The following is a 27,747-nucleotide window of genomic DNA, read 5'->3' on the forward strand; positions in this document are numbered from 1 at the left end:
CAGAGCCTGCCCTTCCATAGCCTCCAAAGCTGCCTCCACAGCCGCGATTTCCCTCCAGGGGCCAGCAGGGGGCGACCTCTTGGCTGTCGACTGACGGCACCACTGCGCACGCTCCATTCAGTCTGAGTCTTCGTACAGTTCCGGTTGAGAGTTGCTCCCTGGGGATCTGTTGAAGGGGCGGGCAAGAGGAAGTTACGTCACTCAGGGGAGGGAAGGAGATCCTGAGGGAGCGGGAAACTCGCCTCAGAACTGCTCTTGGCTGTGCGTGAGGGGAGATCCAACAATGGGGCAGGTGGGAGGAGAGGAGGAAGAATAAAGGGATCGCTTGTTCACATCTCCATTCAGATTCTGAGGCTGGGAGGATCTGTGGAGATCCCGCGGAGACCAGGTGAAAGCTGGGAGATCCCTTCTGAGCCTGGGAGACCAGAGGAGAAGCAGGAAGAGATCCAGGTCAGAGAAGCTTTTGGGGGGATACAAAGAGATCTTCTTCACGTGCTTTAATATCCGCATTTCTCCCTGATGGAGTTTTGGAGATTAAAAATCCGAGTAGATATTTATTATTGTTGTTGTTGTTTTTATTATTATATTATTATTATTATTATTATTATTATTATTATTATTTCTTAGATATATTTTACTATGAATATCTCCTCTGTAACCTTCATCATGTATTTTACTAAGGGGAGTGGAGTGGTGAGAATTCACAGTGGTTGAGCAAATGCTTTGGCTGCCAAGAGGATAAACGTCCATGTGTTGTTCCAAAAGTTTAGGAGAACAGTCTCACTGGGCAGGACAGGAAGGAATCTTATCTTGTGCCTTCAAGCCAGAAAAGATGAAGTTGAACCGTTTCCTCTTTCCATCCTGTCTCTTTCCTTCCCAGGGGACAAAATGGAGTCACCGGTTTTCATTGAACCATCTCCTTCTATGGGTGGAAGTGGAAGGGCTGCTGGATTCCTGACTCAGGTAAGAAGGAAGAGGAGGTAGGAGACCTCTAGGTTCCTTTGGGAATGAACATATCCCAAGAAAAGCAGGAAGGACACATTAATAGTTACACAAAAACTCCTTTATTGCAAGTTTAATCTTGTTTTTGTATTGGGGAAAGGGATAAAAACAGGAGGAGCAGAAATTGCTTTCTGTATTATCTACATCTTGATGCCTGGAAACGCCTGCGTAGTAGTTTCATAAATGTTCATGAGTGGTGTGGGGTTTTTTTCATTTTAACTTTTTTATTATTAATTTATTGAAGTATAAAATACAAAGAAAAAAATCTAATCAATAAATCTAATCTAAAAATAGCAAGTAGCCAGGAGAAATTTAGATAGCTAGAAATATAAATGAAAGAGAAGAACATTCTCTAAAATCCGGATGATAGCACCTGGAAAGGAGGTAGCACAGGATGAATGACATATACCAGAAATTATTGGGTAAATAATTAGAAAGAAAATGATTAATTTGACTAAGAATTTGGCATTTGATATTGTATTGTATTATATTGTAATTTGAGGTATGTAAATTGAAATCTCTGTAAGGTGTGAAAAACAATAATAAATTTATAACCCCACTCCCCAAAAAAAGATTATTTATAATTTTGCAGACCTCTGAACTAACAGTTATCTATTCTCTCACCCATGTTGATACAGCTGCATGGTAATAGAGCTCCCAATCTGGTATTTTATTTTTATTTTATTTATTTATTTATTTAGTCCAATACACAACACACATTGAAGAGAATAGACAAGTAGTAATATATATAAAGAAAAGGATAGGAGAAAAGATATAAAAATAGAGGAGAGGACACATGAAAGGAAGAAAAGATAAAGGAGAGACAATTGGACAGGGGACGGAAGCCCCCATTGCTTTTGGACTCTTGCAACGTTATCAATCCTATTCTTGTTTTTTTCCCCCCCTTGCCAGACATCTTTCAAAATTATAGTATTTAATTCATCAATGTATTTTTTCCTACTTCTATTGGGACCATTTGGAATAGGAAAAGTCACTTTGGCAAGATGTTCAGTTTTTGTAGTTGCTATTCTCCATTCCTTTGATAGCTGCACATTTTTCCATTTATCCAAATCTTTTTTAATTTGTTGCAACTGTCTTGTATAATTATCTTCCTTGATTGCAACACATCTTGCTTTTAAGTATATCCCCCAGTCTTTATCTTTCTTAACTATCTGTACATCTAATTTCTCTATAAATTCCCTCTCCTATTTTCTATGAGATTTTTAACTAAGATTTTAGCTTTATCTATTTGTATTTATTAGATTTGTATGCCTCCCCTCTCCGAAGACTCGGGGCAGCTAACAATAATATAAAAAGACAATAGAAACAAATCTAATATTAAAAATAATCTAAAAACCCCCAATTTAAATAACCACTCATGCATACAAGCATACCATGTATAAATTCTATAAGCCTAGGGGGAAGGGAAAATTTCAATTCCCCCATGCCTGACGATAGAGTTGGGTTTTAAGGAGCTTGGGAGAGGCAAGGAGGATGGGGGCAACTCTGATATATGGGGGGAGCTGGTTCCAGAGGGTCGGGGCTGCCACAGAGAAGGCTCTTCTCCTGGGTCCCGCCAGACGACATTGCTTAGTCGACGGGACCCGGAGAAGGCCAACTCTGTGGGACCTAACTGGTCGCTGGGATTTGTGTGCCAGAAGGCGGTCCTGGAGATATTGTTTATTTTCAATCCCATATTCTTTTATTATTCCCCTTAATTTAGGGTCCGTTTCCAATAGTCCTTCTAAAATAAATGCTAAATCATCTTTGAATGCTTGTACTGTTGGCACTTCGTCCTCCACCCTCCCACCACCTTGCTTAGTAGCTGCAGCACCGAAGAAGCTGCGGCTCAGACCCCTGCCACCACCCTACCTCTGTCGGTTGCGGCTGTGAAAAAAATAAGACCTCCCCCAAAATAAGCACCTCTGATGCTTATTTTGGTGACAAAAAATTATCATTCAAAATGCAGGTAAAGAGCTGGAGACTCTCTGGGTTTGCATGCAAACTAAAGAGGGTTCTATCATTAGAATTGGGGTGATCTATAGGCCTCCAGGGCAATCTGAGGAATATATGACAACAAGATGACCACTTGATGAAGGCAGGTTGATGATATTGAAGGTCAGGAGAGGCAATCAAGGCGATAAAGCATGCACTAATTGAAGTTCAGTACTAGGCTGTCAGACAGTAGTAGGCTGTAGGCAGTAGTAGTAGTATTCTGCCCTTTTATCATATAATGTGTAGAATCCACCTAGAGAAATGTCCAATGAATAATTTTTACTTTGGCTTTTAGATCCAAAGGTCCTGTTTTCAAGAAGCAACTGGACATTCTGGGTGTTGAAGAAACATCTTGGATGGGAAGTGAAACATCTTCAAAGGAAAACCAGAAAGTCCAGTTGTCTTTTGAAAAAGCACGTTTTGGACAACCATGACCATGGATGGCTGAGAATCCTCATAGACATTTGTGCTTTTAGGATTTGCAGATTGTAGGACATCTTGCAAATTCTACCGAGTCTGCTTACAACCCTCCTTCCTTCTTTAGGGTCCTGTGTCCTTTGGGGAGGTGGCCATCCATTTCAACAATGAAGAGTGGTTGCTGCTTGATCCCAGCCAGAAAGCCCTGTATGAAGAAGTCATGATGGAAACATCTGGGATGGTGGCTTCCTTAGGTAAGGGTTCCTCTGCAGGAAAATTTAACCCACGACAAATTGTCTCTAGATACTTAAATATATACAGGGGTGGACAAACAAATGGAAACAGCTTGAAAAATCATCAAAATATCTTTTAATATGATGTTGGTCTACCCTTTGCGGCAAATACAGCCTCAATCCTCCGAGATATTGATTCATACAAATTGTGAATTGTTTCCAAAGGAATTTTAGCCCATTCTCCAGTTAAAGCTCCCACCAGTTCTTTTCGAGACGATGGTGGTGGAAATCGACTTCTTACTTGAATCTCTAAAATCGACCATAAATGCTCAATGATGTTGTCTGGTGATTGTGGTGGCCAGGTGAGATGCTGAACTCCATTAGAATGTCCCTCGTGCCATTCTTTAAGACTTCTTGCTCTATGGATTGGTTCATTATCATCTTGAAAGATGGCATCCCCCTTTGGAAACAGTTCTTGGATTATAGGATGAATTTGGTCAGCCAAAAGTCCTGTTAATTCTTCCATGAAGGGAAATCATTGTCCCGGTGGATTTCCAAGAAATAGCACCCCAGATCATCACTGAACCCCCGCCACGTTTGACGGATGGGAGAAGGCAGTCTGGATGAAATTATTCTATTTGGCTGTCTCCAAACGTAAACAAAGCCGGAGGTCAGAAAAAGGGTAAACGATGATTCGTCAGAGAAAATCACATTTTCCCAGTGCTCAAGGGACCATTTCTGGTGGTTTCTACACCCCTCTAAATGCTTTGAAACATTTGTCTTTGAGAGCAGAGGTTTTCTCATTGCAGCTCTTCCGTGGAATCCAGATTTGTGAATCGCCCTTCGAACAGTTTTTGTGGAAACTGGGTTCTGTATGTGTCTATTGAGCTCTGCAGTGATTTTAGGAGCTGTGGTCTTGCGATCCGCTCTGACAATTCCCTTTAGAGTCCGACGGTCTCTCTCAGACCACTTCGACTTTCGACCAGACCTGTGCTTGGCTGAGGACGTTTTTCCCTTCTCTTTCAAAAGCAGTCATGACTTTTGAGAGATGACCTCTTGAAACGCCAAACATTCGGGCACTTTCTGTTACACTAGCGCCTGCCATTCGAGCACCAACAATTTGGCCTCTTTGAAAGTCTGAGAGGTCTGCTCCTTCCAGAAGGTTAGAACCAATTTCCTTAAATTTCTGTTTTAAAAAAAAGGTAGTTTAAAAAAACATATCAAATAAAAGAATTAAAAAAAACATTAATATATGTCAAATTTTGATTGATTTGAACATGTTCAAACATTATGAGGCCAAAAAGTCAAGTGTTTCCATTTATTTGTCCACCCCCAGTGTTGACATTCAGTCTTGTGGTCATCCTTGAGCTCTGGGTCATTACTGCAGAGTAATTGGGAAGATGGTCAGGGAGAGGATGTTTATTCCTGAAGCAGTTGTCCTACTAGGCCACAGATTTTGTCTTGTTTGTGTTGCAATTACATACGTTGTCTTATTGAATGCAGGTTGGGTGTGTCATAATTGAGAATATTCGTGTGCCTTGTCCAGATTTCAAGACTTGTTTTTGCTTTAATTTTTTAAAGAGAGAACCATCTTTCAGCTGTGGCGAGGGGGGCGTTTGCCCAGGTTTGCCTGGTGCACCAGTTGCGGCCCTACCTGGACTGGGAGTCACTACTCACAGGCCCTCATGCCCTCATCACCTCGAGGTTCGACTACTGTAACGCTCTCTACATGGGGCTACCTTTGAGAACTGTTTGGAAACTTCAGATTGTGCAGAATGCAGCTGCGAGAGCAATCATGGGCTTCCCTAGGTGTGCCCATGTCACACCAACACTCCGCAGTCTGCATTGGTTGCCGATCAGTTTCCGGTCACAATTCAAAGTGTTGGTTATGACCTATAAAGCCCTTCATGGCATCGGACCAGAATATCTCTGGGACCGCCTTCTGCCGTATGAATCCCAGCGACAAGTTAGGTCCCACAGAGTTGGCCTTCTCCGGGTCCCATCGACTAAACAATGTCGTCTGGTGGGACCCGGGGGAAGAGCCTTCTCTGTGGCGGCCCTGACCCTCTGGAACCAGCTGCCCACGGAGATTAGGATTGCCCCCACCCTCCTTGCCTTTCGTAAACTCCTTAAAACCCACCTCTGCCGTCAGGCATGGGGCAATTGAGACATCTCCCCCAGGCCTATATAGTTTATGCATGGTATGTTTGTGTGTATATCTGGTTATTTTTTTTTTTAAATAAGGGTTTTTAGATATTTTTAAATATTAGATTTGTTGTACATTGTATTTTGTTATTGCTGTGAGCCGCCCCGAGTCTGCAAAGAGGGGCGGCATACAAATCTAACAAATAATAATAATAATAATAATAATAATAATAATAATAATAATAAAGGTTCGATGTACAGCCATCCTAGTGTTTTAAGTAAGTAACTAATATCCGTGCTGTCATTTCCCTTGTTCCTTCCTCCCAGTAGTAGATAAATCTATGCATAGGAACACCAAAGTGGAGGTTGTAGATTATTCTAATTCTAAATTGTTTTTCTTCCCCTGCAAGCATCTGATATGCAGAAGAAAGAAATCGACCAACAGCCAAATTTAATGCCATTGCAAACAATCGAAACTGAAATTCCTGAGGAGACCTCTACAAATCAGTGGGGAGGGAAGAAACATGAAAAGAAGCAAAATTGGAGAGAAAAATCTATTCTTGAATGTGTGGAAATGGATCGTGATTCCCAAAAAAATACGGGGAAATATCAATATAGAAAAAAATTCGAAGCAAATCCCAAAGTTAGTAACCATTGCAAACCTGGCAAAAGCTCCAGCCGTTATGATCTTCGTTCACATAAAATGAACCAGGCAAGGGAGAAGCCCTACAACAGTGTGAGCTGTGGAAAAAGCATTGTGAGAAAAGGTAATTCAACTTCTCATCAAAAGATCCATAAGTATGTGGATTGTGGGAAAAGGTTCAGCCTGGAGAGTTCCCTTACTTCCCATAAAAGGATATATTCTGCAGAAAAACCCTTTAAATGCCCAGAATGTGGAAAGAGCTTCAAAAGTAGTAGTCAGCTGATCTGCCATAGGAGGATCCATTCGGGGGGAAATCCTTATAAATGTGAGACTTGTGGACAAAGGTTCACTACAAAGTATTCCCTTACATCCCATAAAAGGGATCATACAAAAGAAAAACCCTATAAATGCATGGAGTGTGGGAAGAGCTTCAGTTTCAAGAGTGATCTTGGTCGTCACAAACGGATCCACACAGGAGAAAAACCCTATAAATGCCTAGACTGTGGGAAGGGATTCAGCCAGAGAGGAATCCTTGTTTCCCATAAACGGATCCACACAGGAGAAAAACCCTATAAATGCCTAGACTGTGGGAAGGTGTTCAACAATAACAGTCACCTTCATTCCCATAAAAGGGTCCACACAGGAGAAAAACCCTATAAATGCATGGAGTGTGGGAAGCGCTTCAGGACATACAGTGATCTTAGTCGTCACAAACGGATCCACACAGGAGAAAAACCCTACAAATGCCTAGACTGTGGGAAGGCCTTCAACAATAACGGTGCCCTTCTTTCCCATAAACGGGTCCACACAGGAGAAAAACCCTATAAATGCCTGGACTGTGGGAAGGGGTTCAGCCACAGCGGAAGCCTTGTTTCCCATAAACGGATCCACACAGGAGAAAAACCCTATAAATGCCTAGACTGTGGGAAGGTCTTCAACACTAACAGTCACCTTGTTTCCCATAAACGGCTCCACACAGGAGAAAAACCCTATAAATGCATGGAGTGTGGGAAGAGCTACAGGACAAAGAGTTCTCTTAGTCATCACAAATGGGTCCACACAGGAGAAAAACCCTATAAATGCCTAGACTGTGGGAAGGGCTTCAACACTCACAGTCAACTTGTTTCCCATAAACGGCTCCACACAGGAGAAAAACCCTATAAATGCATGGAGTGTGGGAAGAGCTTCAGTGCAAACAATGCTCTTAGTTGTCACAAACGGATCCACACAGGAGAAAAACCCTATAAATGCCTAGACTGTGGGAAGGGCTTCATCCGAAGCAATGATCTTCTTTCCCATAAACGGCTCCACACAGGAGAAAAACCCTATAAATGCATGGAGTGTGGGAAGAGCTTCAGGGAAAACACTGATTTTAGCCGTCACAAACGGATCCACACAGGGGAAAAACCCTATAAATGCCTAGACTGTGGGAAGGGCTTCAGCCAAATGAGTACTCTTCTTTCCCATAAACGGATCCACACAGGGGAAAAACCCTATAAATGCCTAGACTGTGGGAAGGGCTTCAGCCAAAGCTATACCCTTGTTTCCCATAAAAGGGTCCACACAGAAAAACCCTATGAATGCATAGAGTGTGGAAAGTGCTTCAGTTTCAAGAGTGCTCTTACTTGTCATAAACGGATCCACACGGGAGAAAAACCCTATGAATGCAAACAGTGTGGGAAGAGCTTCAGGGAACACGGTAGTCTTGTAAAGCATGAAAGGATCCACACAGGAGAAAAACCCTATGAATGCGCAGAGTGTGGGAAGAGCTTCAGTGTAAAGAGTTCTCTTACTTCTCATGAACGGATCCACACAGGAGAAAAACCCTATAAATGTATGGAGTGTGGGAAGAGCTTTCACCGAAGCAGTGGACTTAATTCTCATAACATGAAACATACAGGAGAAAAACCTTACAAGTACACAGAGTGTGGAAAGACTTTCACTGCCAGTAGGAATCTGACTTCCCATAAAAGGATCCACACAGGTGAGAAACCCTGAAAATGCCTGGAATGTGGGAAGAGCTACCGATTGAAGTGTAAGCTTATTTTCCATAAGAAGAGCCACACCAGAGGGAAATAAAAATGTATGGAATGCAGATGGGTTTTTGTAAAAATGGAATTTAGATCAACAGAAAAATGAATTGACAAAGATAGACCTTCAGATGATCAAGAAATATGGGAGTACAGTGGAACCCCGACATAAGAGCTGCTCTACTTAAGAGCAACTCGAGATAAGAGCTGGGAGGGGAGAGATATTTTTGTTCTACTTACAAGCCCAAATTCGAGATACAAGCGCCAAGGAGCTGTCTCCTGAAGCCAAACGCTAACTTCCGCGTTCGGCTTCAGGAGACAGCTGCGAAGCGGCGCGCGTGTTTTAAAAGGTTGCAGCCGGCCTGGGGGGCTCGGGGGGGGTGCTTGCAGCTTTCTTTCTTGCTCTTTTTCTTTCTCTCTTTTACCTTCCCTTCCTCTATTTCTTCTTTTCTTTCTCCTTCCCACCTTCTTCCCTCCCTCCCTCCCTCCCTTCACTCATTCCTCTCTTACTCTCCCCTTTCATAAGTTTCCTTGCTTCCTTCCTCTGTTCCTGTCCCTTCTCCCTTTCTTTCTTTCTTTCTTTCTTTCTTTCTTTCTTTCTTGCTCTTTTTCTTTCTCTCTTTTACCTTCCCTTCCTCTATTTCTTCTTTTCTTTCTCCTTCCCACCTTCTTCCCTCCCTCCCTCCCTTCACTCATTCCTCTCTTACTCTCCCCTTTCATAAGTTTCCTTGCTTCCTTCCTCTGTTCCTGTCCCTTCCCTCTTTCCTTCCTTCCTTCCCACCCTCCGTCCATTCATTCACCCATTCCTCTCTTGATCGCTTAAAGCCGGTCCCTGGTGCAAAAAGGGTTGGGGACCTCTGTCCTACAGGATTGGGTGGCAGAGAAGTTGAACATATGTAAATTTAAAAGTTTAAGAAAGTTTACAAGTTAAGTGAAAGAAACTTCATTATTCATTTATATGTACATGTACATTTCTTCATTAAAAACATGTCTTTCTGCATAATTTAGACTAACTTTGTGAGTTTTTTGAGGGCTGGAACCAATTAAAATTATTTACATTAATTCCTATGGGGAAAAGTCGTTCGAGATAAGAGCTGCTCGACTTAAGAGCCCAGGTCCGGAACGAATTAAACTCGTATCTCGAGGTACCACTGTATAAGTAACAGCAAGATGTGCAATAAGTATAAAAGATTAATACAACAAATTAAATTGGAATTGGGAAACTGTGTAGTAATCATCGACACGAAGACATGATTTTATGAGCAAAGCTGCTCCAACCTAGGAAGAAATTTCTCTGGGTTGAGAAGAAGTCTCTTTGTTCGGAAGCTCTCTCCTCTCAGTCACCTTGTGTTTATTCTTATAGCGGTTTTCCTGTATACAATTACAAAAATCGACTTACCCCAAGGACAGCTAACTAGCAACAAGTTAATATCTAAAGAAACCTCTGAATTATACAGACCTGTCAAACATATAGGTGGCTTTGGGCAGCCAGACTGGGGGCTTTGTTGCCAGGCTTCCATTCTAACTCTGGGGAAACAATGGCTAAATCGTAAGACATATAAAAGTACTATTGTTAGAGGGACACGATCTTCATTTGGGATGGCATGCTTTTTTGTGGTGTGAAAAGAATAAAATGCATAGATATTTTCAAAGACATTATGTAAAATATATAAGAAATGCTCTACTCTTAGTGTGGGAAAAGGTTAAAGGAAAAACCCATATGAAAATACCAGCTTGGCTTTCCACAGTGGAAGCACTGATACATCCAAATGTTGTAAACTTTGAATAAAATGTATCATGTAAAGACATTCTGAATGGGGAAGGGGAACTAAAAACAAAACAGGAACTACAAAACCAAGTTGTGGACCTAGCACACCAGCAAATGCAATCGATATATGAGAAAGATGCATGGTGCAAAAAAGGAAAAAAAGGTTGAAAATACAAACATGGTTAGAGAAAATGTTAAAGCAACATATAGATTTAAACCAGAAATATTTTGTTAGATATAATAGCATGAAAGTATGACAGAGGGAACAAATCTTTAATGCTACCGTATTTTTCGCTCCATAAGACGCAGTTTTTTTCCTCCCAAAGTAGAAAGAAAAATCAGCCCCGTCTTATGGAGCGAAGATGCAGGCAGGGAGGGGGGGGGGAGGCTGCAAACTCGGAAGCGCCATCCCGCCGGCTGGCTGGCTAGCTGCTGCCTGGCCCCCTCCCTCCCGGAGGAGGGTCTCCCTCCGCACCACCAGCGGCGCTCCCCCCGCCAGCCAGCCAGCCAAGCCCCGCGTCCGCCAGAACCGGCTCCTCGCTCTCCCCCCGCCGCCTGCCGCATTTGCAGGAGGTGGGGACGGTCGGGCGGCCCGCCAAGGCCAGGAGGGACGCCGCTGCCCCCCCCTTCCCTCTCTCCGCCCGCCGCTGCGCCTCCTTGACGGGCAAAGGTTTTTCTCAGCGGAGGTCTTCAATGTCGGGGGCGCACGGGCGGTTGCGCGCGCTCCCTATCTCCCTGCTAGCCCACTCGGAATATTCAAAATAAGAAAAGCCTTTGCCGGCTTTTCTTATTTTTGAGTGGGCTAGCAGGGAGATAGGGAGCGCGCGCAACCGCCCGAGCGCCCCCGACATTGAATATCACCTTCGCCGGCCCCGCCTCTCCTGCAACCCCCTTGCCGGGAGCCCGGGACGAAAGGGCTCTCGGCAAAGGTGAGGCGGGCAGGGCGTGCGTGCGTCACCGCTGAGAAGAACGGAGAGAGAACGAGAGTGAGTGAGAGCAACAGACAGCAAGATAGAGAGAAAGTGAGAAAGAGAGTGAGAGAAAGTGGGGGAGAGAAAGAGATAGCAAGAGAGAGAGAACAAGAGAAAGCGTGAGAAAGAAAAAAAGAGTGAGAGAGAGAGAAAGCAAAAGAGACAAAGAAAACAAGAGAGAGAAAGTGAGAAGAAGAGAGAGAAAGGGGGGGAGAGAGAGAAAGAGGGAGAGGAGAAAGAGGGAGAGGGGGAGAGATAGCAAGAGAGGGAGAGAGAAAGGGGGAGAGAGGGAGGGAGAGAGAGAGGAGATAAAGGAAGAGAGAGAGAAAGGAAGAGAAAGAAAGGGATAGAAAGAGAGTGAGAGATGCTCAGTGAGCCTTTCTTTGAAGTTGCCTTTCTTTCTCTCTTTCTTTTGCTCTCTTGCTCTCTTGCTCTTTCATTCTTTTTTCTTTCTCTTGCTTTCTTTCTTTCTCTTGCTTTCTCTCCTTCCTTCCCTCCTTCCATTTCTTTCATTCCCCCTCTCTATTTTTATTTCTTTTTCATTTTCTTTCTTTCTCTCTTTCTTGCTTTCTTTCTTGCTCTTTTTCTTTCTCTCTTTTACCTTCCCTTCCTCTATTTCTTCTTTTCTTTCTCCTTCCTACCTTCTTCCCTCCCTCCCTTCAGTCCTTCCTCTCTTACTCTCCCCTTTCATAAGTTTCCTTGCTTCCTTCCTCTGCTCCTGTCCCTTCCCCCTTTCTTTCCTTCCTTCCTTCCTTCCTTTCCTCCCTCCATTTCTTGCTTTCCTTTTCCTTCCTCCCTTCTTTCCTCCCTCACTCCCTTCTTTCACTCCTTCCTCTCTTCCTTTCCCCTTTTTGGCTCAAAATATTTTTTTTCTATTTTCCTCCTCTAAAATCTAGGTGCGTCTTATCAGCAGGTGCGTCTTATAGAGCGAAAAATACGGTACATGTCTGTATGAAATGTTTCTATGAAATGTATTTTCACAGCACTGAAGAATGTGGAAACTCCCTTAGATGAGAATACAATTAGAAAAATACAGTAATACCTCGTCTTACGAACTTAATTGGTGCCGGGAGCAGGTTCTTAAGGTGAAAAGTTCGTAAGACGAAACAATGTTTCCCATAGGAATCAATGGAAAAGCTATTAATGCATGCAACCCCAAAATCCATCCTTTTTGCCTCATTACCGCAGGCATTCGGATTTTGTTCGGGGGTGAGTGGAGGGGGGGACGGGGAGAGACAGTGCAGGCTGCCCGGAGGGAGCCTCGTGGGTGGATTAACCAAAAAGTCAACAGTTACTGTCTGGCTTGCAATGACTGGAAGGGAAGGGAGGGAAACGCACGGGCGGTTTGTACGTGCGTCTTCTCTGATTTTTTGTGTCTGGGAGGCCCCACTGGGGTTCTAGGATCGTCTTGCGGGAGTCCGGTAGCAGTTGGGGAAGCCCTTGCCGGATTCGCGCTGCGCCGCCACCCCTATCTAACTTCAGGCAGAAACCTTTCTCTCTCTCTCCTTCCTACATACCTCCTTCTCCCTCTCCTTCCTGGCCTCCCTCCTCCTCCTCCTGTATTCCGCCTCCCTCCCAGCCTCCGGGCCACATTCGCCTTCCTCCGCGCCCAGCTCCTCCTCCTCTTCTTGCTTCTTTAGAAGATGACAGCCAGCCGGCGGCGCAGAGGCTGGGGATGGTGTGCGTGTGTGGAAAGGGTCAGCGGGAGAACTGGGGCTAGCCGTGGCCACTGCCCTGTGGAATGGACCCGGCTGGGAAGCTCCCGAATGTGTGGGCTGGGGTCTTTCCAGGTGAGCAAGCAGCAGGCGTGGGCTGGGGTCTTTCCCCTGGGGGCAAAGGTGGTGGTCGCGGGGGGGGGGCTTTGCTGCAGGCAGGTGTCTAGGCACCGCAGCTCCCCCCAGTTCCACACATCCCGACTCCTGCAGCTTCCGCGCTTTTGTTTCGGCTTCAGGCCGGACAGAAGGCGCTAAGCAGCCGTTGCCAGCCCAGCGGCGTTTTACATTGATTCCTCCGGCCGCTTAGCTCCTCCCATTCATCCAGAAGCTGAAAGAAAAGCACAGAAGTTGGGGGAGTCAGGGTGTGTGGAAGAGGTCCGCGGGAGAGGTCCGCGGGAGAACTGGGGGGAGCTGCGGTGCCTAGACACCCGCCTGCAGCAAAACCACCCTGCGATCACCACCTCTGCCCCTAGGGGAAAGACCCCAGCCCGTGCCTGCTGCTTGCTTTCCTGGTACGATGCAAAGACCACCTTCGGGAGCGTACGACTCGGGGCTGGCGGCGCCCGACGCAGCAAGGAACATCAGCGCGGGAGGCAGGAGAGGACCAGGCAACCGGAGAAACAGCGGCGGCGCCCGGCTCGGCTTCCCTGGCCACCGCACGCTGCGATCTTCCGGGCCGGCAAGACTCAGCGGCTCCAGCCCCTGCCCCTTTCAGCCGAGCCTCCCGGGCCAGGAGGCCGACTTCCGTTGCTGAGCCTCACCGGCCCGGAACAGCACAACGTGCGGTGCCTGCAGCGGCCAGGGAAGCCAAGCCGGGCGTGACGGCGGCGGCGCTGCTGCTCACTTCGACCGGTCCTCTCCTGCCTCCTGTGCCGATGTTCCCCGCTGCGTCGAGTGCCGCCAGCCCCAAGTCGGACGCACCCTCGCCGCTGTCGCTGCGCCTAGCCGCTGCCCGCCCCGTCCTCGCTGGAGGTCTAGCCGGGCCCACTGGCCGCGCCCGCCACCCGCCTGCCCAGGATGCAGACCTGCTGCCTCGCCCCGCACCCGCCGCCGGCCCGATCCTGCGCCTCCTGCTTTCCCCCTCCAGCCAAAAATACAAAGGCGGTCTGCCGCTGCCGACGGAGCAATGGGAAGCTGAAGCCGCCGGCGATTTCAGTCTCCCTTTGCTCCACGCTGCTCCGCCCTGCCTGTCATCCTGGCTCAAGCGGGCGGCGACAGACCATCTTTGTGTTTTTCGCTGGGGGGGGAGCAGGAGGACCTCCCCCAGCGCCGGACCTCCTGCCCTCCCTCCCAGCCAAAAAGGCAAAGCCGGGGGCTGTAGCAGCTGCTGCAAGAGGCTTCCCCGCCCCTTGCCTGTGGCCGGCAGAAGAGCGCTCTTGCCCGGTGGGAGGCAAAGCACTCTTCACCTCCCGCCGGGCAAGAGTGCTCTTCTTCCGGCCACGGGCAAGGGGCGGGGAAGCCTCTTGCAGCAGCAGCTATAGCCGCCGGCTTTGCCTTTTTGGCTGGGAGGGAAGGTGATGCGCCAGACCTCCTGCCCTCCCTCCCAGCCAAAAACCCAAAGCGGCCTCCCAAACACGAACTTTTGCTGAGAAGCTCCACCGCCCGGCTGTCACGTTTTAAAACAGCCGGGGGGCTTCTCAGCGGCCTCCCGAACGCTGAACCCGGAAGTTTGGGTTTGGCATTCGGGTTCGGGAGGCTGCTGGGAAGCCTCCCGGCTGTTTTAAAAGGTGACAGCCGGGCGGCGGGGCTTCCCAGTTGCCTCCCGAACCCGAACGTTTTCCGTCTTACGAACCCCTCGCCGCCGCCGAGAAGCCCCGCCGCCCAGCTGTCACCTTTTAAAACAGCCGGGGGATTCTGAGAAGCCCCCCTGGCTGTTTCAAAAAGCAACAGCTGGGCGGCGGGGCTTCTCGGAGGCAGCGGCGGCGGGTTCATAAGACGGAAAACGTTCGTAAGAAGAGGCAAAAAATTTCTGAACCCCGGGTTCGTTTCTCGGGTTATTCGTATGGCGGGGCGCTCGTATCATGAGGTACCACTGTACTAGATTGTGCAGAAACGGACATATTGACATCAAAGATAAAGGAGAAAGAAAGCACAGAATTTTTTTAACATGTGATTTGTTTTGTTAATGGTAAGACAATAGAGCTATTAGAAGTTGGAGGATTTTTTCTAGGTATAAGTGTATAACATTATTATTGCTATTATTATGTACAAGCAAATTGACCCAGATAATACACTGTTTTCTAAGCATTTATGTATGTTAAAGAAAAATGTATCAATAAATTTTTAAAAAACGGGTGTGAACCTCAAGTTGCGCGGCTGGATAGGGCCAGCAATGTCATCGGATCAAGCCCGAATGGCTGTCCTGGAAACTAAGGCGTTGACCTACATCATTTGCCCGGCCCATCACATCCCGGCGGGCTTGAATGCGCACAGGAGGAGGTGGGAGGACATACAGGACTGGCCCAGGCCACCAAGGAAGGTGCACATCAGAAGAGGCAGGGGCATCCCAGGATGGGGTAGGCTGGGTCTGTGCGCATGTATATATATATATTGTGCACATGTGTATATATATTTTGCCTAGAGTGAAAAGGAGCTGTGACGTTCCTTCAATATACCAGGGTAATCCAACAGAAAAAATATATCCCTTCCCTGGTACAAAGCTGAAGGGATCAGATCTGGTGGCCTAGAGGTTAATTCTCTGCCTTACAAGGCAGAAGCCCCAGGATCAAATTCCAATAAGGGTAGGGCTAGCTGATGAGGCCAGAACAAGGCCGAAATAGCGCTATCCTAGTCTCCCTTAATTTTAAAAAATTCAGCAAAAACATGTGATATACAGTATATATATATACTCACATGCACACACAATGTATGTGTACAAGTTTGGTTGCAAGTGAAAATCTCTCCCAAATACTTACATGTATAGGCAATGGCATGGAATCAAAATTCAATGAAGAATGTTCTTTCTGCACCAACTCAGGAAGCTCAACCTGCCCAAGGAGCTGCTGATACAGTTCTACAGAGGAAACATTGAGTCTGTCATCTGCACCACCATAACTATCTGGTTTGGTTCTGCAACCCAAGACAGACTTCAGAGGAGAATCAGAACTGCAGAAAAAACAATTGCTGCCAACTTGCCTTCCACTGAGGACCTGTATACTGCACGAGTCAAAAAGAGGGCTCTCATTCTGGACATAAATGTTTCAACACCTACCCTCAAAACGTTGGTAAAGAGCACTGCACAACTAGACACAAGAACAGTGTTTCCCCGAATGGCATCACTCTGCTAAACAAATAATTTCCTCAACAATGTCAAACTATTTACTATGCTTGCACTACTATTACTACTAGTTTTTTTCTCATCATTCCTTTCACCCATTTCCTTCCACTAATAACTGTATGATTGTAATTTGTTGCTCATCCAAGGGCTTGGGGTGAGGTATCATCAATACGCCGATGATACCCAGTTATACATCTCCACCCCATGTCCAGTCAGCGAAGCAGTGGAAGTGATGTGTTGGGGCCTGAATGGGTGTCAACAAACTCAAACTCAAACCAGACAAGATGGAGTGGCTGTGGGTCTTGCCTCCCAAGGACAATTCCATCTGTCCGTCCATTACCCTGGGAGGGAACTACTGACCCCCTCAGAGAGGGTGCGCAACTTGGGCATCCTTGATCCACAGCTGACATTGGAACATCATCTTTCGGCTGTGGTGAGGAGGGCGTTTGCCCAGGTTCGCCTGGTGCACCAGTTGCGGCCCTATTTGGACAGGGAGTCATTGCTCACGGTCACTCATGCCCTCATCACCTCGAGGTTCGATTACTGCAACACTCTCTACATGGGGCTAACTTTGAAAAGTGTTCGGAAACTTCAGATCGTGCAGAACACAGCCGCGAGAGCCATCGTGGGGCTTCCAAGATTCGCCTATGTTTCTTCAACACTCTGTGGCTTGCATTGGCTGTCGATCGGTTTCCAGTCACAATTCAAAGTGTTGCTCATGACCTTTAAAGCCCTACATGGCATTGGACCTTGGACCAGATTACCTCCGGAACCGCCGGCTACCACACGAATCCCAGCGTGTGCTCGAATTGGTCTAAGGGCTGTATGTGGCTAAAGACGGTCCCCTTCCTTTGGCAGAGGGCACCCCCTTGTGGATTTGGGGCAAACTGCCAGGAGGGGATAAAAGGTGGGAAAGAGGAGTGCAAGGGAGGGGGAAGGGAGAGGGCGGGTGTTGTATCCTGAAATGGCTACCTTGTAACGCTGTAAATAGTTTGTTCCTCTTTTCCAGCGCTGTCTGAGCCCAAGCAGGAAGTCGCTCCTGATTGGCTCAGACGCGGCCGGCTCTCGCTTTGGCGGGAACCGCAAAAGTATAAAAGAAGCGGCTTCTCCCTGCAGAGCCAGTCGGTACTCGCTGAATTGTCACTTTACCTTGCTGAGCTGTCACTTATTCTCTGAGCTGAATAAAAGTACCGATTGCTCAAACCCTGTCTCTGGGTCTACTTCACTGGCGACGATCTCTGGGTCTACTTCAGCGGGGATGATGGTCTTGGGTATTGGGGGGTTTAAGAAAGGCCCCTTTCAGGGGCTCCCTGCCCGACAAAGGCTTCGGTGCCTATGCTTCCTTCTTCCTCTCCTTTTCTATAAACCCAAATGCCTGGAGGGAGGTTTCGGTCTTTCTTCTGTGGTGTTTCTAGAGTGGTTGAGCCCTTCCAAGGGAGGGAGAGACCAGGAGGTCTTGGAAGGAGCCATCAGGTCCTCCCTGGTCCTTCTTTGCCTCAGACGAGAAAGTCCCAGTTCCAGCAACCATTTTTTGATATCTTTCAGCCTTCATCTTGGTTGTTCTTCTCTGCCTTTTTTCCAGAGTCTTTCCAGATCTTCTTTATTCGTTTAGGATACAAAACACAAAGAAAACTATAAATAGGAAATTGAGGGAAGGAGAAAAGGAGAAAAGGAGGGGAAAATAAAGCCTGAGGTACAGGAGAGAAAAAAGGGGGAGGGAGACTTTGACTTCTTTTTAGCGCAGTGCAAGATAAATTTTTAAAAAAACATTCCATCCTGACAATTCAATCTTAGCTTCGTTTCTTTTTAATACTTTGAATGTGAAGAGATTGAATTTAATGGCTGGAGAAGGAAAGTGCACAGTGGTCCAAACACCCTGCTGTGGATGAGTGAGGGCGGGCTCCTGCTTGAGGGGATCTGCACTCTGATTGGTTGCTGAGGGTGGAAGGGTGGGTGTTCTTTTTCCCGCCTTTTTCTTCTGGGCGCTGTTGGAGATTTACCTCAGGATGTTCCTGACTGTCTTCTCTGCCTTGAATGTTCAATACATTTATATTGATATAAAAGCACAAGTTTGTGTCTGTGTCTCCCTTTTCCTTTGGACCGTAGCTGCCTATTTCTTCCACCTTAAACCTCTTCAGTTGCACCTTCCAGTCGTGGGTTTCCATTTTATCCCCTGATAGCATCATAATAAAAATCGGGTCCAATTCCAAGATGTGAATAAAATGGAGGCTGCTTAAGAAAGGAAGTTTATTGAGGGGCAGAGCCAAGAACAACCTGCAGTTAGAATAGAACAGCTGGAAGGGACCTTGGAGGTCTTCTAGTCCAGCCCCCTTATCAGGCAGGAGAACGTATGTACCATCTCTGACAAGGGGCTGTCCAGTCTCTTCTTAGAACTCTCCAGTGCGGAAACCCCACGACTTCTGGTGGTAAGCAGTTCCGCTGATTAATTCTCGTCATTGTGAGGAAGATTCTCCTTATTTCCAGGTTGCTTCTCTCTTTGGTTACCTTCCATCCGCTGCTTCTCGTCTTCGGTATCTCTGTTCGGGGCCGCTTTGCAGGGAAAAGGGGGACCCCCTGACTCACAGAAAGAAAGGGGGGGTCGAGGGGCAGTCAACTGGAAAGGGCCGTTTGACCAGAGGTTTTGAGTAAGGGAGACGTGTGTTTAAGGAGAGGAATCACCCTCTTCTTCTCTGAAGCCTCTCCCTGGTCTGGCTGAGGGTTCTCCGTGGCTTTTCTCCCATTTTGGAGACACAAATCTAATAAATAAATAAATCTGTGGGCAACATAATTGGAGGTAAGTACCTTTATGTGTCCACCTGTCAGGTGTCCTGAGCAAAGAAATGTCTAGGGGACATAAAGACTGTCGAGAGGTTGACATTTATTTATTCATTCATTCATTCATTCATTCGATTTTTATGCCATCTCTCTCTGAGGACTCGGGGAGGCTTACAACATATGAAATAACAGTATATAACAACCTGAATGCTATTAACAACTAACAACCTAAAAACCCAAAGACCATAAACACACTCATACCCATTGAGGACCACTAACTTCCATAACTTTGGTTGGGCAGGGGGCAGAAGTCTAATAGCCCCAAGCTTTGTGACATAAGTGAATCTTGAGACGCTTACGGAAGGCAAGGAGGGTGGGGGCAGTATGAATCTCTGGGGGGAGCTGATTCCAGAGGGTCGGGGCCGCCACAGAGAAGGCTCTTCCCCCTAAGCCCCGCCAAGCGATATTGTCTAGTTGATGGGACCTGGAGAAGGCCGACTCTGTGGGACCTGACCGGTTACTGGGACTCATGTGGTAGAAGGGGTCCCGTAAGTATTCTGGTCCAAAATTCCACACTACTAGTCGATGTGGCCTGAAATCTGAAGGTCTCCTCTTGTTTTTTTTTTAAATTTATTATTAAAATAAATTTTATTTACAAAGATAAATACAATTAACTCAATAACAGTACAAATAACAACACAAGCATGTGAAAAGAGAAAAGAAAAGGGAAGAAAAAAATGAGAAAAGAAACAAAGAAAAAAACCAAGAATTACACAGTGAATCTTACGAGAAACAATGCACAATAACAACAAACAATAAAGGATGGGCGGGTGGGTGGCAGATCTGTATTGAGAGTGTGAGCTATAAATATTCTCTGTAGCCCATCCTATAATGGAGGTCTCCTCTTGTTTTCCCCATGTCTCTCTAGCTTCCCCGTGAGTGCACAACCAACTCTTGCTTTCCAGAGTATTGTCCTCCTGGGAAGTTTGACAACCGAGAAGCGTCAGGCGACGAGGATGTTTGTAACATTTATTTCTGTCTTCTGGGCTAGTGGCTGTTCTCCCACTCTCCATTATTCTCACGGTCCTTGATGACATAACTATGACGGAGTAGCACATAAATACTGAAGCTCCATGATCCATGGCAGAGGGTAAAATGAGGACCCAGTTTGTTGGGGCCAATATGTTGAAGGTGAAGATGTTTCTCTTCTCATCCAAGCAGTTTCTTCAGCTCTGACCGGATGAGGGTCTACAACACAGTCCTTGCCGCAGTTCCAAGAGGTTTCTACACCCATTCGCCCTACCCGTGTGACCCCGAGGAAGACCAGGAAGATCCTCCCATTGGCCTCAAGGATTGCTCTAAAAGGATGCAAATCTAATAAATAATAATAATAATAATAATAATAATAATAATAATAATAATAATAAATGAGCTCCTCTCCGCAAGGAGTATGAATTGTTGCGTTCCCCTCCTTCTAGTTAGAGCTGAAGAAGAATCTTGGAGAAAAAGCAAAACGTCTTCCAACCCACCCACCCCCAAAGTCCAGTCATTTCTTCTTCAAAAACATCTTTATAGACTCCTTGCTCTGTGTGTGAGCATGTGGATTGTGTGTGTGTGTGTGTGTGTAGGGGTGTGTGTGTGTGTGTGTGTGTGTGTGAGAGAGAGAGAGACGTAGAGAATGAGTCGAAAGGCTCCCAAAAGGACAGAACCAGCATTTGATCTCCACCTGACTTCACAGTGGTTAAAACAAGATCAGAAAAGCATTTATTTGACAAAACTATTGCCTGGCATTGGAATCTATTGTTAATATTAATTTTATTTATTTATTTATTTATTTATTTATTCCAATACACAATGAAGGTTTTAGTAGGCATACAGTATATCTATATACACATAGTAAAATACATGATGAAGGTTATAGAGGAGAAACTCATAGTAAAATATATCTAAGAAAGAATAGAAGAGAAACATAGAAACATAGAAGACTGACGGCAGAAAAAGACCCCATGGTCCATCTAGTCTGCCCTTTTACTATTTCCTGTATTTTATCTTACAATGGATATATGTTTATCCCAGGCATGTTTAAATTCGGTTACTGTGGATTTACCAACCACGTCTGCTGGAAGTTTGTTCCAAGGATCTACTACTCTTTCAGTAAAATAATACTTTCTCATGTTGCCTTTGATCTTTCCCCCAACTAACTTCAGATTGTGTCCCCTTGTTCTTGTGTTCACTTTCCTGTTAAAAACACTTCCCTCCTGAACCCTATTTAACCCTTTAACATATTTAAATGTTTTGATCATGTCCCCCCTTTTGCTTCTGTCTTCCAGACTATACAGATTGAGTTCATTAAGTCTTTCCTGATACGTTTTATACTTCAGACCTTCCACCATTCTTGTAGCCCGTCTTTGGACCCGTTCAATTTTGTCAATATCTTTTTGTAGGTGAGGTCTCCAGAACTGAACACAGTACTCCAAATGTGGTCTCACCAGCGCTCTATATAAGGGGATCACAATCTCCCTCTTCCTGCTTGTTATACCTCTAGCTATGCAGCCAAGCATCCTACTTGCCTTTCCTACCGCCCGACCACACTGCTCACCCATTTTGAGACTGTCAGAAATCACTACCCCTAAATCCTTCTCTTCTGAAGTTTTTGCTAACACAGAATTGCCAATGCAATACTCAGATTTAGGATTCCTTTTCCCCAAGTGCATTATTTTACATTTGGAAACATTAAACTGCAGTTTCCATTGCTTTGACCATTTATCTAGTAACGCTAAATCATTTACCATATTACAGACCCCTCCAGGAATATCAACCCTATTGCACACTTTAGAGTCATCGGCAAATAGGCAAACCTTCCCTACCAAACCTTCCCCTATGTCACTCACAAACATATTAAAAAGAATAGGACCCAGAACAGACCCTTGTGGCACACCGCTTGTAACCTGTCTCTGCTCAGAATACTCGCCATTAACAATAACTCTCTGATGTCTATGCTTCAGCCAGCTTGAAATCCACTGAACTATCCAGGGATTAAGTCCAATCTTCACTAATTTATCTATCAGCTCTTTATGTGGAACCGTATCAAAGGCTTTGCTGAAGTCCAGATAGGCAATATCCACGGCACCACCTTGATCCAACACCTTTGTGACATAGTCAAAGAACTCAATGAGATTAGTGAATATAGGAATATAAGATATAGGAATAGAACATATCAATGAAAGAATAGAAAAAGAGATGTATAGGAATAGAAGAAAGGTATACGAGATATAGCAGAGCAATAGGACAGGGGACGGAAGGCACTCTAGTGCACTTGTACTTGCCCCTTACTGACCTCTTAGGAATCTGGAGAGGTCAACCTATATAGATATAGAATGTTCCGTATAATTTAAGATGTGTATTCTTCTTCAAAACTGGCGTATGCAAATAGTTCAATGGAGCTATAATAGAATGTTACCATAGTTGGAACCGTTTTTTTCTATAGGATACGCTGCAAACACGTCCAAACACTGTTTTTTTTCCTTTGTTCTATGTCTTTTTTTTCTTTTTGTTTTAAATGTAGTGGTTTTGATATATGTATTGTTTATATGTATCTATATAAATAAAATTTATAATACTAATTTTTAAAAAACAGAGTTTGCTCTCCGAGGCAGGTGTAGCTCCGGCCAGAGCCTGCCCTTCCATAGCCTCCAAAGCTGCCTCCAGGGCCGCGATTTCCCTCCAGGTGCCAGCAGGGGGCGACCTCTTGGCTGTCGACTGACGGCACCACTGCGCACGCTCCACTCAGTCTGAGTCTTAGTACAGTTCCGGCTGAGAGCTGCTCCCTGGGGATCTGTTGAGGGGGCGGACAAGAGGAAGTTACGTCACTCAGGGGAGGGAAGGAGATCCTGAGGGAGCGGGAAACCCGCCTCATAACTGCTCTTGGCTGTGCGTGAGGGGAGATCCAACAATGGGGCAGGTGGGAGGAGAGGAGGAAGAATAAAGGGATCCCTTGTTCCCATCTCCATTCAGATTCTGAGGCTGGGAGGATCTGTGGAGATCCCGCGGAGACCAGGTGAAAGCTGGGCGATCCCTTCTGAGCCTGGGAGACCAGAGGAGAAGCAGGAAGAGATCCAGGTCAGAGAAGCTTTTGGGGGGATACAAAGAGATCTTCTTCACGTGCTTTAATATCCCCATTTCTCCCTCATGGAGTTTTGGAGATTAATAATCCGAGTAGATATTTATTGTTGTTGCTATTTTTATTATTATTATTATTATTATTATTATTAATAATATTATTATTATTCAGGTCCTTTAATATTCCCATTTCTCCCTGATGGAGTTTTGGAGATTAATAATACGAGTAGATATTTATTATTATTGTTGTTGTTATTATTATTATTATTATTATTATTATTTCTTAGATATATTTTACTATGAGTATCTCCTCTGTAACCTTCATCATGTATTTTACTAAGGGGAGTGGAGTGGTGAGAATTCACAGTGGTTGATCAAATGCTTTGGCTGCCAAGAGGATAAACTTCCATGTGTTGTTCCAAAAGTTTAGGAGAACAGTCTCACTGGGCAGGACAGGAAGGAATCTTATCTTGTGCCTTCAAGCCAGAAAAGATGAAGTTGAACCTTTTCCTGTTTCCACCCTGTCTCTCTCCTTCCCAGGGGACAAAATGGAGTCACCGGTGTTCACGGAACCATCTCCTTCTATTGGTGGAAGTGGAAGGGCTGCTGGATTCCTGACTCAGGTAAGAAGGAAGAGATCAGCAACGTATATGGTGGAGCGGTAGGAGACCTCTAGATTCCTTTGGGAATGAACATATCCCAAGAAAAGCAGGAAGGACACAGGAACAGTTAGGCTAAATCTCCTTTATTGCAAGTTTAATCTTGTTTTTGTATTGGGGAAAGGGATAAAAACAGGAGGAGCAGAAATTGCTTTCTGTATTATCTACACCTTGAGGCCTGGAAACGCCTGCGTAGTAGTTTCATAAATGTTCATGAGTGGTGTGGGGTTTTTTTCATTTTAACTTTTTTATTATTAATTTAGTGAAGTATAAAATACAAAGAAAAAAATCTAATCAATAAATCTAATCTAAAAATAGCAAGTAGCCAGTAGAAATTTAGATAGCTAGAAATATAAATGAAAGAGAAGAACATTCTCTAAAATCTGGATGATAGCACCTGGAAATGAGGTAGCACAGGATGAATGACGTATACCAGAAATTATTGGGTAAATAATTAGAAAGAAAATGATTAATTTGACTAAGAATTTGGCATTTGATATTGTATTGTATTATATTGTAATTTGAGGTATGTAAATTGAAATCTCTGTAAGGTGTGAAAAACAGTAATAAATTCCCCCCCCCCCCCAAAAAAAGATTATTTATAATTTTGCAGACCTCTGAACTAACAGTTATCTATTCTCTCACCCATGTTGATACAGCTGCATGGTAATGGAGCTCCCAATCCGGTATTTTATTTTTATTTATTGATTGATTTATTTAGTCCAATACACAATACTCATTGAAGAGAATAGACAAGTAGTAATATATGTAAAGAAAAGGATAGGAGAAAAGATATAAAAATAGAGGAGAGGACACATGAAAGGAAGAAAAGATAAAGGAGATAAAGGAGAGACAATTGGACAGGGGACGGAAGCCCCCATTGGTTTTGGACTCTTGCAACGTTATCAATCCTATTCTTGTTTTTTTTTTCCCCTTGCCAGACATCTTTCAAAATTATAGTATTTAATTCATCAATGTATTTTTCCTACTTCTATTGGGACCATTTGGAATAGGAAAAGTCACTTTGGCAAGATGTTCAGTTTTTGTAGTTGCTATTCTCCATACCTTTGATAGCTGCACATTTTTCCATTTATCCAAATCTTTTTTAATTTGTTGCAGCTGTCTTGTGTAATTATCTTCCTTGATTGCAACACATCTTGCTTTTAAGTAAGATTTTAATTTTATCTTTGTATTTGTATTTATTAGATTTGTATGCCTCCCCTCTCCGAAGACTCGGGGCAGCTAACAACAATATAAAAAGACAATATAAACAAATCTAATATTAAAAATAATCTAAACCCCAATTTAAATAACCACTCATACATACAAGCATACCATGTATAAATTCTATAAGCCTAGAGGGAAAGGAAAATTTCAATTCCCCCATGCCTGATGACAGAGGTGGGTTTTAAGGAGCTTGCGAAAGGCAAGGAGGGTGGGGGCAACTCTGATATCTGGGAGGAGCTGGTTCCAGAGGGTCGGGGCCGCCACAGAGAAGGCTCTTCTCCTGGGTCCCGCCAGACGACACTGCTTAGTCGACGGGACCCGGAGAAGGCCAACTCTGTGGGACCTAACTGGTCGCTGGGATTCAGGCGGTCCCTGAGATATTGTTTATTTTCAATCCCATATTCTTTTATTATTCCCCTTAACTTAGGGTCCGTTTCCAATAGTTCTTCTAAAATAAATGCTAAATCATCTTTGAATGCTTGTACTGTTGGCATTTCGTCCTCCACCCTCCCACCGCCTTGCTTAGTAGCTGCAGCACCGAAGAAGCTGCGGCTCAGACCCCTGCCACCACCCCACCTCTGTCGGTTGCGGCTGTGAAAAAAATAAGACCTCCCCCCAAATAAGCACCTCTGATGCTTATTTTGGTGACAAAAAATTATCATTCAAAATGCAGGTAAAGAGCTGGAGACTCTCTGGGTTTGCATGCAAACTAAAGAGGGTTCTGTCATTAGAATTGGGGTGATCTATAGGCCTCCAGGGCAATCTGAGGAATATGACAACAAGATGACCACTTGATGAAGGCAGGTTGATGATATTGAAGGTCAGGAGAGGCAGTCAAGGCGATAAAGCATGCACTAATTGAAGTTCAGTAGTAGGCTGTCAGACAGTAGTAGGCTGTAGGCAGTAGTAGTAGTATTCTGCCCTTTTATCATATAATGTGTAGAATCTACGTAGAGAAATTTATTTATTTATTTATTTATTTATTACTTAGATTTGTATGCCGCCCCTCTCCGAAGACTCGGGGCGGCTCACAACACGTAGAAACAAATCATAAATAATCTAACAATTTAAAATATTAAAGATTTAAAAAGACCCCATATACTAACAGACATACACACAAGCATACCATATATAAATTAAACATGCCATGGGGAAGATGTTTCAGTTCCCCCATGCCTGACGGCAAAGGTGGGTTTTAAGGAGTTTACGGAAGGCAGGAAGAGTAGGGGCAGTTCTAATCTCTGGGGGAAGTTGGTTCCAGAGGGCCGGTGCCGCCACAGAGAAGGCTCTTCCCCTGGGGCCCGCCAACCGACATTGTTTAGTTGACGGGACCCGGAGAAGGCCCACTCTGTGGGACCTAATCGGTCGCTGGGATTCGTGCGGCAGGAGGCGGTCTCGGAGATATTCTGGTCCAATGCCATGAAGGGCTTTAAAGGTCATAACCAACACTTTGAATTGTGACCGGAAACTGATCGGCAGCCAATGCAGACTGCGGAGTGATGGTGAAACATGGGCATACCTAGGTAAGCCCATGACTGCTCTCGCAGCTGCATTCTGCACGATCTGAAGTTTCCGAACACTTTTCAAAGGTAGCCCCATGTAGAGAGCATTACAGTAGTCAAACCTCGAGGTGATGAGGGCATGAGTGACTGTGAGCAATGAGTCCCGGTCCAGATAGGGCCGCAACTGGTGCACCAGGCGAACCTGGGCAAACGCCCCCCTCGCCACAGCTGAGAGATGTTTTTCTAATGTGAGCTGTGGATCGAGGAGGACGCCCAAGTTGCGGACCCTCTCTGAGGGGGTCAATAATTCCCCCCCCCCAGGGTGATGGACGGACAGATGGGATTGTCCTTGGGAGGCAAAACCCACAGCCACTCCGTCTTATCCAGATTGAGCTTGAGTCTGTTGACACCCATCCAGGCCCCAACAGCCTCCAGGCACCGGCACATCACTTCCACCGCTTCGTTGACTGGGCATGGGGTGGAGATGTAAAGCTGGGTATCATCTGCATATTGATGAAATGTCCAATGAATAATTTTTACTTTGGCTTTTAGATCCAAAGGTCCTTTTTTCAAGAGGCAACTGGACATTCTGGGTGTTGAAGAAACATCTTGGATGGGAAATGAAACATCTTCAAAGGAAAACCAGAAAGTCCAGTTGTCTTTTGAAAAAGCACGTTTTGGACAACCATGACCATGGATGGCTGAGAATCCTCATAGACATTTGTGCTTTTAGGATTTGCAGATTGTAGGAGATCTTGCAAATTCCACCGAGTCTGCTTACAACCCTCCTTCCTTCTTTAGGGTCCTGTGTCCTTTGGGGAGGTGGCCATCCATTTCAACAATGAAGAGTGGTTGCTGCTTGATCCCAGCCAGAAAGCCCTGTATGAAGAAGTCATGATGGAAACATCTGGGATGGTGGCTTCCTTAGGTAAGGGTTCCTCTGCATGAAAATTTAACCCACGGCAAATTGTCTCTAGATACTTAAATATATACAGGGGTGGACAAACAAATGGAAACAGCTTGAAAAATCATCAAAATATCTTTTAATATGATGTTGGTCTACCCTTTGCGGAAAATACAGCCTCAATCCTCCGAGATATTGATTCATACAAATTGTCAATTGTTTCCAAAGGAATTTTAGCCCATTCTCCAGTTAAAGCACCCACCAGTTCTTTTAGAGACGATGGTGGTGGAAATCGAATTCTTACTTGAATCTCTAAAATCGACCATAAATGCTCAATAATGTTGAGGTCTGGTGATTGTGGTGGC

The 27,747-nt window shown here is 45.1% G+C and overlaps 2 pseudogenes; both read left to right on the plus strand.

The window, feature by feature from the left end:
• LOC139158541 (zinc finger protein 208-like) overlaps positions 1 to 8,748 on the plus strand; it is a 48,659-nt pseudogene extending 39,911 nt beyond the window's left edge.
• Positions 8,749 to 22,863: 14,115 nt separating this feature from the next.
• LOC139162979 (zinc finger protein 208-like) overlaps positions 22,864 to 27,747 on the plus strand; it is a 37,071-nt pseudogene continuing 32,187 nt past the window's right edge.

The sequence above is a fragment of the Erythrolamprus reginae genome, chromosome 2, assembly GCF_031021105.1.
Source record: "Erythrolamprus reginae isolate rEryReg1 chromosome 2, rEryReg1.hap1, whole genome shotgun sequence".
Classification (NCBI taxonomy): domain Eukaryota; kingdom Metazoa; phylum Chordata; class Lepidosauria; order Squamata; family Dipsadidae; genus Erythrolamprus; species Erythrolamprus reginae.